Source organism: Bos taurus, chromosome 7, assembly GCF_002263795.3.
Source record: "Bos taurus isolate L1 Dominette 01449 registration number 42190680 breed Hereford chromosome 7, ARS-UCD2.0, whole genome shotgun sequence".
Taxonomy (NCBI): domain Eukaryota; kingdom Metazoa; phylum Chordata; class Mammalia; order Artiodactyla; family Bovidae; genus Bos; species Bos taurus.
The window spans coordinates 38,604,366-38,620,805 of record NC_037334.1 but is presented as its reverse complement, the minus strand read 5'-3'; the positions used below and the strand labels follow the sequence as shown (position 1 = coordinate 38,620,805).

The window sequence follows — 16,440 nt, the reverse complement described above, 5'->3', positions numbered from 1 at the left end:
CAAGTCGGCGAAGCGGGTGCACCCCGAAGTTCTCCTTTCTGATTGCAGGCCTGCTTGGTCCACAGCTGCAGGCCCAGAGGCCGGAACGCGGCAGGGGGAGAAACGGAGGCAGTCGGTGAAGCCGAGTCAGGGCAGCAGCAGCAGCTGCTACAGCTTGACAAACATGGCTGCTGCCGACGCCGCCGCCGCCTGCCCGGGCCGCGTTCCTTCCCGCAGCGCCGGTAGCACCTTCTGGCCGAGCCGATCGCACTCATCAATATTCAGCACCAAGCAAAGTTTGCTGCAGAAGGGCAGCCAGCCCCGTGCCCCCCAGCCGGCTACCTGAAGGGAGGCGGAGGCCGAGGTGCGCGCGGGAGGCCGGCGGGGCACGGGCCGCGCGGGGAGGAAGTTCGCGGAGGCCCGGCCGGCTAGGCCTGAGCCCGGCTGGTAGTGATGTAGGGGGAGGGGGCCTGCGGCTGCAACGCCGCGGGCCACCAACCCTGCGCCGCGCCCGGCCCTCCCCCGCGCCCCTCACCTCACGGCCACCACCATCTTCCCCGCCCGGCCGCCTCCCCCATCCGCTCGCGCCAGCCCGCCGCCCACCCCAGCGCACTAGTTACCGTGCCCCGCGCCCCCTCCCGGGCCGGCTGGGGGGAGGGGGTGACCCTCATTACACTGGGGCGCGAGCGGAGCGGTGGGGAGAGCGTGGAGCCGCTCGCCGCACCCCCCTCCCCCCGCGTCTCTCTTCAGGAGAGAAGGTAGCAAGCGCGACCTGCCCCGGCCTATTCCGCCGCCGCCTCCTCCTCCTCACACCCCCACCGCGCGCGCCCCCGCGGTGGCGCGTGCGACCGAGCGCCTCGCGCCGGCCCGCGTGCGGCTGGGGCCCCGAGTGCGCGCGCACCCCTTCCCCCAAGGCGCGCGCTCCTTTGCCTCACTCTTCGGGGTTCAGGGCGGGTGAAGTCGGGCTCGCGAGCGCGCCACCCAATCAGCGGAGCCGCCGCTGCCGCCCCCTCCCCTCCCCCTGCGCGCCCGCTCGCGGCCCGGGCCTACGGGCCGGCCCGACTGCCCGGGCGGGGCCTGAGGCGGGCTCCCCAGGGGCCTCGCGCGCCTCCCCGGAGTGTCGGGGCCTGCGGGCGTCGTGGGTGGCACTCCGATCCCCTCACCTACCTCGGGGAGCTGCGCCGGCCCCGGGCTGCACACGTTTCCAGAACCCTACCGGTCTGGAGCCCCAGCCCCGGCGGCACCTGGCTGGGCTGAGGCCTGTCCGACCGCCCCGCCAGCCCCGCTCGGGCCCGCGTCAGTCCCGGCCTCCATCTTAGGTTACAGCCCGGGTTCCCTATCCACTGGGCACCTGCCTTCAGCCCGCTCGGCTCGGGCTCGAGACCAAGGCAACCCCCCTCCTACCGCGGGGCTCACCTGGGGGCTTGGGCTGGGGTCTTCGAGGCCTCAAACCCCGAGCAGGCGCGGCCGCAGGTGAACCCCCTGCCGGGCCGCACCCCAAGCCCACATCACCACCACCACAGACCAAGCAGAGCAGGAAACAAAATGGAGGCAGCAGCTCGGGTCTGCCTCCCCGAGCCAAGCCTGTGCAGCCCCAGGGCTCCCTTCTGCCGCAGGCCCGACGCCTGCGAGGCCGGAGGCTGGCTCGTCCCAGGCACCAAAGGCAGCCGCCCTAGAGCAGCGCAGACAGGCCGGGGACTCAGCCCTGCAGTCCCCACAGCCCCTCACCCACCATCCCTTCCCTTCCCCCTCCCTCCATTCCTCTTCCTCCCCCTGCCCGGCCGTGCGGGGTGAGCGGCTCCCGGGAGCTGGGTCGGGTCGGGTTACCCGCCCGGGCACTGCCCGCCCAGCCTTGGCCTCCGTGGGGGGATGAGGCCAGGCGACCCCCGCGCTGAGCCCACCCCCCGCACCCGAGCCGGGCAGCAATCTAACAGCACGCCCGCACCTCGGCCTGCCGCGGTGCGGCCCCCGCCCAGTGAGGCCGAGTCCCGAGCCCGGGCACCGCCGGGACGAAGCTCCCTCGTCACCCCCGGGCCCAGGGGTCCTCGCAGCCCCGGGCGGGGCTAGGGGAGCGCTGGGGGAGGGGTCCACTAATCCCTGCACCGCCTCCCGCGCCTAGTCCGGGTCTAGGCCTGGCACTGGGACTCGGGCCGGGGGCGCGGGCGGGCGTCAGTAGGTGTGTGCGCGCGGGGCAGTGGACGCGAGCTGGGGGCCCGGAGGGGCCGAGCCTCGCACCGCGGACGCTGCAGTTCTCTGCACCCAGGCAGATGGCCCTCTCGTGCCACCTCCGCCCCGCGCAGGCCGCCTGCTCCGCAACCCTGCTCCCCGGGGAGCGCGCGCCTCGCCCCTGCGGGCCGGACATCGGGACCCCGGCGGAACAGGGCTGGGAGGGCGGACCGCCGGGCTGGCCCCGCCAAGACTGCTCGCCTCATTCCTGGTCTGGGGCGCTCTGCCCTCGGGCGTCTGGCACATCGAGGCCTGCACCCAGTACCCGGGGCCGCGCAGCACTGGCCTACTGCGTCCAATCACCAAAGACACCGCGAGGGCAGGTGGGGAAACCCAAATAACGACCCCGCGACGCCGACCTCCCCCAGGCCCTTCGCCTAACCCGATCCAACTCTGACCCTCCCTCCTCCTCCCGGCTTGATCCCCGACAAAATGCTCACCTGGGTACCTATTTGGTCCCTAGAGTGCTAAGTTCATCCTATATGTTCAGAGAAAAATCACAAACGACCGCCATAAAAAATTCCGCCTCCTCCAGAAAGCCTTCTGTGATTAGTGTTAACTCCATCTCAAAGCTGAGGGCGCCGCCCTCGAGAGCCACGTGACTACCATTCCTCCTAGGGCTTAGTAAATGTGCATAATTATTGCCTCAGTGGAGTGTTTACCCGCCATCCTTCTATCTGTTAATGGCGAGCCCACCTGGGAGAAAGGCACTTTTGGCGTTGTCTTCCGCGGTATTGGCTTTCGCTTGCTGCTCCCTAAATTCCGTCCTTCAGCCTTCACCCCGAAACTGGCCCCAGTAGACTTGGAGCTCAGGATGCCCGTAGCTTCCTTCCCTCCAAGTCCCACAGACCAGCCAAGGAGATAGACAACAGGTCCTTACCACACCTGAGTGCTGGGATGCATCCCTGCCAAGAAAGCAAGCAAGCTGTCTTGGAAGGAAGGTGTCCCCTGGAACCAGTGTGATGAGGGGAGCACTGTGACCTCAGGTGGCCTCCTGTTGAAGAGAATGAGGTATCCTGACTGTTCCCAAGTGCATAGTCAGGTTGGCAGTGAGTTGAAGAAGAGCCGGGTCTACACTCCAGGGTCCCGCCCTACAAGGACCCGTCCTTTGTTCTGCTAAGGAGTGACTCCTGCTAATCCTTTCTAGTCAATTCAATGGGGGAGCTCTGACTGGCTCCTTCTTCCTTCTTGCATGCTAAATTGTTTTAGTCGTGTCCGATTTTATGTCACGATATGGATTGTAACCTGCCCGGCTCCTGTGTCCATGGGATTCTCCAGGCAAGAATACTGGAGTGGGCTGCCCTCCTCCAGAGAATCTTCCCAATCCAAGGATCGAACCAGCGTCTCATGTCTCCTGCCTTTGCAGGCGGGTTCTTTACCACTAGCGCCACCTGGGACTCCCTCGCACCTAATCTTTTGAACTAGTCATTTCCGACTGACAGTTACCTCCTATCAACTGCCCCAATTCAGATTACTTGTAACCCTTTATTCTCCCATGACCATCCTGAGGGCCTGTGAGGTGCCACTCAATGAATGGCCTTGAGCCACTCAGTTAAAAAGCCACAAGCCTCAGTTTACTCACCTGTGGTTTCCAATGCACAGGGTGGCTCTGAGGCTCTTGCAAGGCAAAGGTGTTTGGAGCCTATACAGACTACATACTTGATAAATGCTGAGATGTTTCACTGCTTCTTTCAGCAACCATTTTTTTGTATTCCAGGCAGTTTTGCAGGATGCTGGGGAAACAAAGGATGAGATCCCTACCTTAGGAAGCCCCCAGCCTTAGGAAAAAACACTTAAATAAAGGTGCAAAGGTGTGAAAAGGGACAAGCACAATGCTTCCTCCAGAGCTGATCTCTAGACATCACTGACCTAAACAAACCTCTCTCTCCAACTTCACAGGCCCCATGGAATAGGTCTAGTGCCTATGTGCTCAGTTGTGCCCAACTCTTTGCAACCCCATGGACTGTAGCCCGCCAGGCTCCTCTGTCCATAGGTTATTTTCCGGGCAAGAATACTGGAGTGGATTGCCAGTTCCTCCTCCAGGGGATCGTCTCGACCCAGAGTTCGAACCCAAGTCCCCGGTGCGTCTCCTGCATTGGAAGGTGGATTCTTTCCCACTGCCCCACACAGAATAGCGTAGGAGCTAAAGGAGGACAGGCAGCTGGGGATGAAGCTTGATGATGGTCTTAGGGAAAAGACTGAATCCCAGAGAAAACCTCCTGGACTTTCCTGGAATGACTCAAGGGTCCCTTTCTGCCTCTCAGAATAGAATTTGGCTACAGAGGTCTCACCCACAGCAGCTTCCTTTGGTGACTCCCATTCAGAAGGCTAAGCACCTGTTGGGTGCCAGCATTTTGTTGAGGGAACACACAGGACCCTATATTCTCAAAGGACACTGGCTCCCGAAGTAGGGGAAGAAAGGATAGGGCTGTGGCCTGCCCTCCTTGTCTCAGCACAAGGAACTGGGCCTGTGCCTCTCATCCTTAAGACAGAGATTAGAATCAGTAAATACTTGCTGAGTCTATGCAGCATACTGGACACCATGCTGGGTACTTGACATGCATGAGTTCCTTTAAACCTTTAGCCCTATGCAAAAATGAGGCCTGAAAGATTAAGCCCTTCTGCAAGGTCTCAGAGTCTTGTCAGTTCACGTCTTCTGCTCCTGGCAAATACACCTTCCAGGTACAGTAGGTGAGAAGACCCGGTACAGTGCCTTGCGCATAAGGACTCTGGAATTTGAGTGGTGGGCAGAGTGAGATTACCTTAGCCTCAGTTTCCTCATCTGTAAATTACCGATACTGGTAACTTGCTGAAAGAGATACCTGTAGAGACATTCTGCCAGTGTACTCCTTTTTTCTTAGAACTGCCCTCCCCTTTCATTCATGAATTCAGCAGATATAGCTTCCCACGTGGTACAAAGAATCTGCCTGCCAGTGCAGGAGAAACAGGTTTGATCCCTGGGTCAGGAAGACCCCCTGAAGTAGAAAATGGCAACACACTCCAGTATTCTTGTCTGGAAAATTCCCCTCAGAGGAGCCTGGCAAGCTATAGTCCATAGGGTTGTAAGCTATGTAATTAGGAAAAGAAAAAAAAAAGGCTATGCATTGATTCAGCAGATACTCATTGTGTTCCCCCTCAGAGTCTTGTGGGAAAGGCAGAGAAGTAGTAATAAGGTAGAGAGCTGAACACTGAGAGAGAACCCAGAGGTGCTGGGGGAGCTGAGGAGAGCTCAGAGACAGTCAGAGAAGGCCTTCCATGGAAGTAACATTCACAGGGAACTCAGAAGGATATACAGGAATAACTGAGAAAGGAGGGGATAAATTAGAGATTCCAGCAGAAACCGGGCTTTAGAGGGACTGACCACAGTTCAGTGTTGTCAGAGGCTAGTGCAAGGCAGGAGCGGTAGGGGTGACGAGTGCAGTTAAGAGGCCTCAGACGAAGATGGGGAAAGCCACAGGGACCTGACAATTCAGGACTTTCTTTTTTAAGCTAAAGAATTCAGCTTCTAAATGGAAAGGCAGTAGGAAGCCACGGAAGGTTGAGAAGCAGATTAAGAATCTCATCTGTGCAGCTGAAACCTCACTCTGCCAGCAGTGCCCAGAAGAGATGGATACCTCCTCTAGAAACAAGAGGGCTTTGCCTTGGGGTATGGTATGCTAGGACTGTTTTGTTACAGTAACAGTTGTGGCTTCTCTTCTGTGCTGGCTACTCTGCAAGACACTTCTCATCTACTCCTGAGATGGGCACTCTTGTTATCTCCATCTTCCAGGGAGGAAGTGAGGAAGTGTGACTTATTCAGAGCTGAGCTCCCACCCCAACTCCCAGTTCAAGCTCTTCATCAATGCTGGACAAGAGCAGCATATGCTTTCTGATGAAATAGCCAGGCTTTGTAGGGAGGTTTGGAGGCCTGTGGTGATTAGTCCCAAACACTGCTGGTGAATACTACAACCACTCCTTGTGATGGGTCTAAGACTTTCTGTCCCACCGAGTGGTTTCTCCAGAACTGGATCAGGCTTCCACTTAAGATTGAGGAAGGTTTGGCATTTGGAGCCATACAGCCCTCCAGCAATTTCCTTCCTGCCCAAAATACCAGGTTTCTGTCAGCTAACCTGACCCTGTAGCCCTAGCCCCAAGGATTCAAGTTTTCACCTTCAAGTGTTCTGTTTTTCAAATGTTCTCTTTGGAAAGCCCTGAGTGTAGTGGCCTCTAATCTCTGCCCTCCTGCCCTCCTCAATTTCCTGGCTGCCCAGTATATCACTGTGCCAGGACAGGCCACATCCCATCCATCCTGTGCTCAGGCCCACCCTTCTGCCTTTTCCCCTGTCATGCAAACTTGCTTCAGAGCCCAGTTTAGAAGATTTCTCCTCCTGGAAGCCTTCCCTGTTTCCTCCCTTGCAGGCAGTCATTTTTTCCCCCTGTATGAGCCCTTGCAGTAACTATTGGCTTTACATATCTAGTCCAAGCCAGTTGGTGAGCCCCCTATGACCGCCAGTGACCAAGCCCAGGACTATGAGGATCAGAGTAAGTGCTTGGGAAACATTTCCTAATGATCACCTCTTTTCTAGTCTGTGTCTTCAAATGACAGAAGAATTATGGCTCGTGGCTCAGACGGTAAAGAATCGGCTTGCAACGTGGGAGACCTGGGTTTGATCCCTGGGTTGGGAAGATCTCTGGAGGCAGGTATGGCAACCCACTCCAGTATTCTTGCCTGGAGAACCCCATAGACAGAGGAGCCTGGCGGGCTACAGTCCAGGGGGACACAACTGAGTGACTTCCACTTTCACATGAACCACCTGGTCATGTCAAACCATCCCTCAAAGGATTCAGGGATGTTTGGGGAACACTCAGGCCTCTGTGCCAGATGAGACTTTCAGAAAGTATGAGAGCCTATAGTATTTGGAGTCAGACAGATGTGGGTTCAAACTGCAGTGGGGCCACTTACCAGCAAATCTTTCCCTTTCCTGAGCCTCACAAATGAGGTCATTGGGCAGACTGAATATGTCAATGTAGGCAGGACATGGTAGGAGGTCTCATGGGCTGCCCATGAGACACCTGCTTCAGATGCCACCAGGCTCCCCAGCCCAACAGGTCAGTCTTCGCTCCATTCCAAACCTGTCCTCTGAGCACTTGATTTTTCAGAGGCACCCTTAGTTTCCAGACAAGCACTTCTGAAGGTACTAATTGCCAGGGGAGAAAGGGGGATGTGGAAGAACGAAGTGCTCTGGGAAGGGGGGAGGGGGATGAAGTCAGAGGAAGGAGGAGGTCTGCAGCTGGTGGCCGGGACAGCGCTGTACCTTCTGCCTGCCTACGGGTCACCATTTTACACCCACCCACCCTTCATCTCCCTGCAAAAAGAGGATATTGTCCTATTTTACATATGAAAACAGAGGCTGAGAAAGAAGCAGTGTCTTGTTCTGGGAAGTGGTCGAAGGCTCAGAGTTTACACCCAGTAGTCACTTAATGGCTCACCAATAGAGAATTCTCCTGTAATGCAGGAGCTGCAGGAAACACAATTTCGATCCCGGGTTCAGGAAGATCCCCTGGAGAAGGAAAGGGCAACCCACTCCAGTGGTCTTGCCTGGAAAAAATTCCATGGACAGAGGAGCCCAGTAGGATAGGGTCACAAAGAGTCGGACACTACTGAGCAACACTCACTCACTCATATTATATATGTGCTTTAAATACATCATAAAGCCCTGGGGCTGTAGATTCAGCTCTATCAATTTATAGAAAATGTCTCTCATGTGTCTAAAATGGCAAAACCGGGCCCCATCATCAAATGCCTCAGCCAACTGAGACTGACTTTAATATAAGAATATGGAGTGCTCTATGAATTTGCGTATCATCCTTCCACTAAGGCCATGCAAATCTTCTCCGTAGCATTCCAATTTTAGTATACGTGCTGCTGAAGCAAGCACTCACACTGATTTTCCATCAGAAAAGATTTGACTCCATTCTCAATTAAAACCAGCGTGTTATAGTATGCGTCCCCATGACAACCATGCCCTTGCTGGGTTCTAATTCTAGGACTGACAGACAAGGCTAAAGCCCTGCCCTGAGTTTACTGGATGAAGTAAGTCCTTAGGAAGCTCTGAGGGCTCTCCAGCACCCTCTCTTTGGAGTGCTTGACCCACAGAGATTCATCTGGCTGGGATGTGGCTCATCTCTCATGAGCAGGAAGCCATCTGAAGGGACTGAAGAGAGGTGTTTTCTGAGGCAGATCAAGGAGTTCAAATGGAAGTTAAAGGTCTGAGAATTTGGACCCTTAACTCCAACTAAGCTCGGAAAAATCTGGAAAGTCTTCACATGCCCCAGGTGACAACCTTAGGCAAAAACCATGATTGGAAAAACAACTATGCTCCAAATAATCTGGAAAATCTTCACAGCCCTCAGGTAAAGACCTTAGGCCAAAACCATGGAAAACAGGTGGCCATGTAGGACAGGAGGATGTTGGAGAGCGACTAGGAGGGAAGACTTTTTCTAAAGGCAGAAGAGACTCAGTCTTGTGTAAACTATTCCACCTCAGGGTCTGTGTTCCTGTGTCTGGAAGATTCCATTCCCACCTCTGCCAGGACTCTTTCTATCTATGAGTTCAAGAGTCTCTCTTCAGACAGGCTTCCCTGGCTCCTCCCTCAACTTGAGGACTTCCAATTGACACCAGGTCACTCTGTTACATCTTCCTGTTGAGGTAACTTACAGCAATTACCATTCCCTGAAATTATCTGATTTTCCCCTACTTATTTATTTTCTTTTTATTGAGATATAATTCACATACCTTAAAATCTGCCCTTCTAAAATGTACAATCTAGGAGTTCCCTAGTGGTCCAATGGTTAGGCCTCTGGTCTTCTACTGCAGGGGGCATAGGTTCAATCCCTGGTCAGGCAACTAAGATCCTGCAAGCCATGTGGTGCAGCCAAAAAATAGAAAAATATATAAAATAATACATAATAAATAAGTAAAATGTGCAATCCAGTGATCTCTTTTTTAAAATTAATTTTTAAAAATTGTTTTTGGCTGCACCTTGAAGTTTGTGGGATCTTAGTTCCCTGACCAGGAATCAAACTGGGTCCCCTGCAGTGGAAGCACAGAGTCCTACCCACTGGACTGCCAGGGAATTCCCCAGTGGTTTCTAATACACTGGTAAAGTTGTGCAGCCATCACCACTATCTAATCCCAGAGCACTTTCATCACTTAAAGAGAAACTTTGTACTCTTCAGCAGTCTGTCACACCCTACTTCCTCCCTTCCCCTAGGCCCTAACAACCACTCATCTACTCTCTGCTGCTGCTAAGTCGCTTCAATGGTGTCGGACTCTGTGCGACCCCATAGACAGAAGCCCACCAGGCTCCCCCGTCCCTGGGATTCTCCAGGCAAGAACATTGGAGTGGGTTGCCATTTCCTTCTCCAATGCAAGAAAGTGAAAAGTGAAAGTGAAGTCGCTCAGTCGTGTCCGACTCTTTCTTCGCGACCACATGGACTGCAGCCCACGAGGCTCCTCGGTCCATGGGATTCTCCAGGCAAGAGGACTGGAGTGGGGTGCCATTGCCTTCTCCGCATCTACTCTCTATCTCTGTGGATTTGCCTGTTTTGGACATGTCATATAAATGGAATCAAACAGTACATGGTCTTTTATGTCTGGTTTCTTTCACTGAGCATGATGTATTCCAGACTCATCCATGTTGTGGTTTGTAGCAGTATTACATTCCTTTTTATGGCTGAATAATACTCAATTATATACATATACCACATTTCATTTATCAGTTGCTATTTTGTTTTTCAATGATGCTTTCACTTTGGGGCTATTATGGACAATGTTGCTGTGAACATTCATGTACAAAATTTTGCATGGACATGTGAATTCATTTATTTGTAATATATACTAGGAGTGGAATTGTGGAATTGTTGATCATATGGTAACTCCACGTATAATCTTTTCAGGAATTATCAGGAACTCTTTGAAGAATGTTACCAAAGTGTCTGTACCATTTTACATTTCCACCAGCAATGTGTGAGGGTTCCAATTTCTCCACATGTTCACCAATGTTTTTTATTATCTGCCTTTTTGAGTATAAGTATCTTAGGGGGTACAAAATCGTATCCCTTTGTGCATTTTCCGAACAACTAGTGATGTTAAGCTCGTTTTCTTGTGTTTGTGGGGACCATTTGTATATCTTCTTTCAAGACATGTCTAGATTCTTTGCACATTTTTTAATTGGGTAATATCTTTTTTTGTTGTTGAGTTATAAGGATCCTTTATGTATTCTGGATACAAGTCATTTTTGGTTATAAGATTTACAAATATTTTATCCCATTCTGTGACTTAAGTTTTCACTTTCTTGGTAATATCCTTTGAAATACAAAGGCTTTTAATTTTGATGAAGTCCAGTTTATCTGGTTTTTATTTCCTTTGTTGCTGTGTTTTTTGTAATATCTTAGAAACCATTGTTTAATCCCATGAAATAGTTTTAGCCCTTACATTTAGGACTTTTGAGTTAATTTACTATAGTGTGAGGTAGGGATCCAACTTCCTTCTTTTGCATGTGGATAGCTAGTTGTTCCAACAGCATTTTTTTAAACAAACTGACTTTTCCTCTTCAATAATGGTCTTGACACCCTTGGCAAAAAATCAGGGACTTCCCTGATGGTCCAGTGCTTAAGGGTCCATGTTTCCAATGCAAGGGGTGTGGGTTCAGTCCTTGGTTGGGGAACTAAGATCCCACATGCAGCACAGTGTGGCCAAAAATTTTAATTAATTTAAATTAATTAAATTAATTTCAACAAATTAATTAAATAAAAATTAATTAATTAAAAATAAAGAAAAAATCAGTTGACCATAAAAACATGGGTTTCTTCTTGAATTCTCAATCTATTCCATTGACCAATAGATCTTTTATAAAATTTATTTTTAGTTGGAGGAAAATTGCTTTACAATGTTGTATTGGTTTCTGCCATACAATAACTCGAATCATCCATACTTATACATATATTCCCTCCTTCCCCTCACCCTTCTAGGTCATCACAGAGCACCAGGCTGGGCTCCCTTTGTATATATAGCAACTTCACACCAGCTGTCTATTTTACACAATAGTGTATACATATCAACGCTACTTTCTCCATTCGTTCTACCTTCTCCTTCCCCGCTGTGTCTACAAGTCCCTTCTCTACATGTGCATCTCCATTCCTTCCCTGCAAACACGTCAGTCAGTACCATTTTTCTAGATTCCATATTTATGTGTTAATATATGATATTTGTCTGACTTATTTCACTCTGTGTAACAGGCTCTAGGTTCATCCACCTCACTATCACTGACTCAATAGACCTATCTTTATGCCAATAGTACAAAGTCTTTTCTTTTTCTTTTTTTATGGAAAAGCATGTTATTTTAACTATAGCAGTGTGTACATGTCAATCTCAAACTCCCAATCTATCCCTCCCTCTCCTTCCCAGCCTTATAAATTATAGTCTAAATTGCCTGATTTTTTTTTTTTTTTTTTTTGGTCCCATACCTCCATCTTTCTCATTGTCTACAATAGACATACCAAGAAGTTAGGACTCGTTCACAGCTGTGTTCCCAGTGCCTTGGTGCAGAGTAGATGCTTGACAGATAATTGTGGACTGAATGAGTAAATCAATTGAAACTTATTCAATGTCTTATTGAATGAATAACATTGAATAAGTACAGTGTTTTGGGAAGAAGTCAATTGGGAGGGGAAAGTTGAGGGTACAATAATGATGAGAGGTCACTGAGGTCAAGGAGGTACAGGGTGTTTGAATGGGGCCATAGCGGGATGGGTGGCCCAGAGAGCAGATGCTGCTGCTGCTGCTAAGTCACTTCAGTCGTGTCTGACTCTGTGCGACCCCATAGATGGCAGCCCATCAGGCTCCCCCATCCCTGGGATTCTCCAGGCAAGAACACTGGAGTGGGTTGCCATTTCCTTCTCCAATGCATGAAAGTGAAAAGAGAAAGTGAAGTCGCTCAGTCGTGTCCGACTCTTAGCAACCCCTCGGACGGCAGCCCACCAGGCTCCTCCATCCATGGGATTTTCCAGGCAAGAGTACTGGAGTGGGGTGCCATTGCCTTCTCCGAGAGAGCAGATGAGAAACCCCTTAATATTTGAGATGTGCAGGGAAAGGCAAGGGGCCTCAGTTATGTTTTAAGTGGGAAGGGAAGGAAATTGAGAGAGGTCCCACCCAGTACCTCTGTGTTCTCCAGAGATAGGAAGTGAGTGGGAAGGGAGGGGCTTGCAGGCTCAAGGAAGCAGAGGACAGCTGAGTGACCTTGGGGCCAGAGCCCAGGCTTGGACCTAACAAGTAGGCACTCTCCACTCATGATTGGATCCCCTCCAGGGTTCTAGGGGGAAATGGTTACCAGATGAAAGGTCAAGGGGTGATGGGCTAGAGAGGATGCATGTGAAGTCAAGGCCTTGGGGCCCAGGATGGCTGAAGCAGGGGAGAAGCCATAGCACAGGGCCCCTGACCTCAGGCAACATTTCCTAAACCCTACATACCAGCCACCGCTGGACACACATTGGTTAGTGTGGAGCGTTACCTCCTGTGGGAGACTTCTCAAGGCTAAAGTGACCTGAGGCAGATCACAGGCCAACATGGTTGGGGTAGGAGCAAAGGCAAGCCATGAAGCCAGTTTGAGAGTGGAAGTGAATGAAATGAACCCTGCCTCCCTCAGTGAGTTTGGCTGATCTCTGGACTTGCTGGCTACATATTTTCATCTGTAGATTTGTAATATTCTTAAATCTTTGGGAGATCTTAGAAGATTTTTTTCTTAATTCCTTATATTCTTAATTTTAAACTTATATAAGGAGCTCCTTTAGATTTACTCATAGTTTTAAAAACTCATATCATTTTTGTGCATTCATAAACAGAAAAATAAAAGTACAATAAATTAATTATTTTTAAAACTTCTTTACATTTGAATGTCGACTCCTGAATCACTTTTTTTGGTTCAGAATTGTTGATGTTCATGTTAATTTGCTCAATTATCCTTTGTGTTATTAGATCATTTGTGACATGGCCTTTCTTAAGGGTGCTCCATGGAACTTCCTTGGTGGTCTAGTGGTTAAGAATCTGCCTGACAATGCAGGGGACACAAGTTTGATCCCCGGTTCAGGAGGATCTCACATGCCTCAGGGCAACTAAGCCCGGGTGCCACAACTCTGAGCCCACACTCTAGAGCCAGGAGCCTCAACTACTGAAGCACACATGCCCTAGAGCCCGTGCTCCACAACAAGAGGAGTCACCTCAATGAGAAGCCTGTGCACTGCAATAAGAGAGTAGCCTCCACTCGCAACTAGAGAAAGCCTGCATGCCGCAACAAAGACCCAGTGCAGCCAAAAAGAAATAAATGAAGAAACAAATATTTTAAAAAATTAAAAAGGGCTCCATTATTGTCCCCAGGATACTTCAAACCATTGATACCCATTCTCTTATGTGGATACTTTCCCATTTGATGAAGCTCATAAATTAGGTTTTTCTCAATTAAATACCTCAGTTTAATAGGATGGATTTTTTTTTTTTTTTTTTAACAGCAAGGCCTTCAAACATGCTTTTAAGAATTAGATTTTTCTGTTTTTTAACAGTGTCTCAGATTGAATTTATAGCTTTCTAGTTACTTTTGTTTCAAGACTCAGTTCTTAGAAGATACTTTTGTATCTTTTTTTCTTTTCTTTTCAGAAGATATTTTTGAAGGGTATAAAGGAAATGTAAAGGGGTCTGGTTGAGTGGCTGAAAGGGAGAGAGAACTTTAAGAAGTCATCAGGAGCAGACTATGAAGAGCTCTGAGGACTGGAATTTAATTCCACTGGCATGGGGAGTGCCACAATCAGATACAACATTGAAAAACATGAACTTGGGACTATGTGGAAGATGAGTGTGAAGGCAGAGATACCTGGGAAGATGCTGGGACCATGAGTCAAAAGGTAGCTGTGGTCTTTACCAGAGCAATGGCAGGGAAATGGGGATAAAGGATGGACTAAATCTGGGGGATGTTATATATAGCATGATGACTATAGTTAATAATACTGTTTTGCATATTTGAAAGTTGCTGAGAGAGTAGATTTTAAAATCCTCATCCAAGAAAAAAATTTTTTGTAATTGTATATGGTGACGGATATTAACTAGGCTGATGTAGTGATCATTTCATAACATGTACAAATATTGAGTTATTACATTGTATACTTGAAACTAACACATGTTATATATCAGGTATACCTCAATATAAAAAAAAAAAAAAGGACTAAGAATGGCTTCAGAAAGTAGAAAGGGCAGGACATGGAGACTATATGGGAGCATCAGGGAGTATGAAGAGCCAGAGCAGGGGTGCAGACTTCCAGGCTAGAGAGATGGCTGCATCAGCCACTAAGATGGCAGACATAAGGAATACAGCTGGGACAAGGAGGGGAAATATATGTTAGTTTTTTTTTAAATAAAAAAATTTGTTTAATTATAGAATACATTATCATTGTACACATGTCAGCACAAAAAAATTAAAATTCCTCTATTCCCACCTGTTATGGACCTTTTGATAATTTCTCATATACACATACACATAAACCTTCGTTAGTTTTTCAAAATATGTGTATATATATATACATAGGTTAACACTGTTTTGTAACTTGCTTTCATTCACGTCTCAAAAGTACACCACGAACCCTTTCTGGTTAAGTATATACAGACCTGACTCATGTTTAATGGTTGGATGTGTCACTCATATTCAGTAACATGAATATACTGTAATTTATTTTACCATTCCTTTACTGATGGACACGTAACTTCATTGTTTTGCCATTACAAGTAATGCTGAAATGAATATCCTCTTCACATATAATTAAGTGTAACTTTTACATTATATATTCTCTCTATATATATATAATATGTAAAATTCAAATTATATATATAATATATATATATATACTTACTTGCATTTGTGCAAATATTTCTATAGGCCTGATTCTTGGGTAAAAGGAAATACTCTTACTTGCCTGCCTTTTTCTGGATGACAAATTTTTGACAATTTTACTTACTAAGAGATGACTTCAGTTTCAAAATATGCCAAATGCACTCGGCTTTAAGTAGCACACACTGTAGACTAGGACTCGGTGAACTTGTGGACTGACAGGTTTTCCCGGCCTGCTTACTTGGAAAGTGCAGTGATGCCTTGTAAATCTTTTGTTTTCATTATTTTCAAAATTTCTTATGGATTGTTTTCTCTAACGGTGACCAAATAGAACAATCCTCTTGGTAAAAGGCGATCTGGGGCCAGTGGTAAGCATCTGTCCATTACTTCACTGCCGTTTCTGCCACCAGCCCAAGCTGCCTCTATCAATCCCGTGACTCCTTGGATTAAAGACCAGAAGATCAACTTTTTCCTTCAATCTTGGTAGCAAGCTTGGAACCAAATCTGTAATAATTGGTTGAACATGGACTCTGTTACAGTGTGCTCTCTCCAGGGTACACGCTGCTGCCTTGGGGTTGACATCAGTGCAGATGTACAGAGCTTGAAGACGGATCATAGTGGCTAGGAATGCAGATACCACCGCTGCTTGGAGTGTGTCCAGCAGCAGAAACATGTCCTCTGAAGGCTTCCACACTGAAGGGCCTGCGGCCCATAGGCTTGTGCAACAGCATTAGGAAGCTGGGTGCTACCATCTTTTTCTCCCTATGTTAATTTTTCAAATATACATTTTATTGTGATATTTTTCAAACATACAAAACAAAAAGATATAATCAATACACCTAGAGTGTCTGTTAACATTTTGTTATATTTGCTTCAGAGATAAAGATTTTTTTTCCCCTACATGCAATGACCAGGATTAAATTCCCCCTGCAGTGGAAGCGCTAAGTCTTAACCACTGGACGGTCAGGGAAGTCCCAGAGATAAAGATACTTCTTTTCTGTACAATTTCAAAGTGAGTTACAGACATTCTGATACTTCTCACCTAAAGACTGTGCAAACTTCTCCAACGTATGAGGGTGTTCTCCTATATAACCACAGTACCACCTATCAGACCAGATCAGTCGCTCAGTCGTGTCTGACTCTTTGCGACCCCATGAATCGCAGCACACCAGGCCTCCCTGTCCAACACCAACTCCCGGAGTTCACTGAGACTCACGTCCATCGAGTCAGTGATGCCATCCAGCCATCTCATCCTCTGTCGTCCCCTTCTCCTCTTGCCCCCAATCCCTCCCAGCATCAGAGTCTTTTCCATTGAGTCAACTCT

General features: G+C 48.8%; 1 protein-coding gene, 1 non-coding gene and 1 pseudogene across 10 annotated transcripts in view; all 3 read right to left on the bottom strand.

The window, feature by feature from the left end:
- Window positions 1–2,011, bottom strand: part of NSD1 (nuclear receptor binding SET domain protein 1) — a 153,508-nt gene extending 151,497 nt beyond the window's left edge. The window contains exon 1 of one of the 9 annotated variants that reach the window (XM_059888707.1): window positions 1,925–2,011. The gene's annotated coding sequence lies outside the window, so the exon portion shown is untranslated. The other 8 variants (XM_024995067.2, XM_024995070.2, XM_059888708.1 and 5 more) reach the window with 8 other exon arrangements.
- A 6,005-nt stretch (window positions 2,012–8,016) lies between these two features.
- LOC112447586 (U6 spliceosomal RNA) lies at window positions 8,017–8,123 on the bottom strand. The gene has a single exon (XR_003035786.1). It is a non-coding gene; the product is annotated as a U6 spliceosomal RNA (small nuclear RNA).
- A 7,047-nt stretch (window positions 8,124–15,170) lies between these two features.
- Window positions 15,171–15,868, bottom strand: LOC112447545 (methyltransferase N6AMT1-like; annotated as a pseudogene).
- Window positions 15,869–16,440: the final 572 nt, after the last annotated feature.